We start from the raw sequence: 227 nt of genomic DNA on the forward strand, positions 1-227 counted from the left end.
TCAAGGTACCTGACTATGCGCCTACATGACAACATCCCTCATGACCCTGTAAACTGAGAGTACTTAATCAGACCGCATGATCGTGTGTGTTACCATATATGGGAGACAAAGAAATAGAAAATGTAGAAAAAACTATGCCACAGGATGTTCGGGGCTCAATTCTTTGGGTACGATCCCAACTGAGCGGTGCCGGCAGGAGTAAAGTTGCTTCCTGGACAGAAGAGACT

This window comes from Suricata suricatta, chromosome 3 (genome assembly GCF_006229205.1).
Source record: "Suricata suricatta isolate VVHF042 chromosome 3, meerkat_22Aug2017_6uvM2_HiC, whole genome shotgun sequence".
NCBI lineage: Eukaryota > Metazoa > Chordata > Mammalia > Carnivora > Herpestidae > Suricata > Suricata suricatta.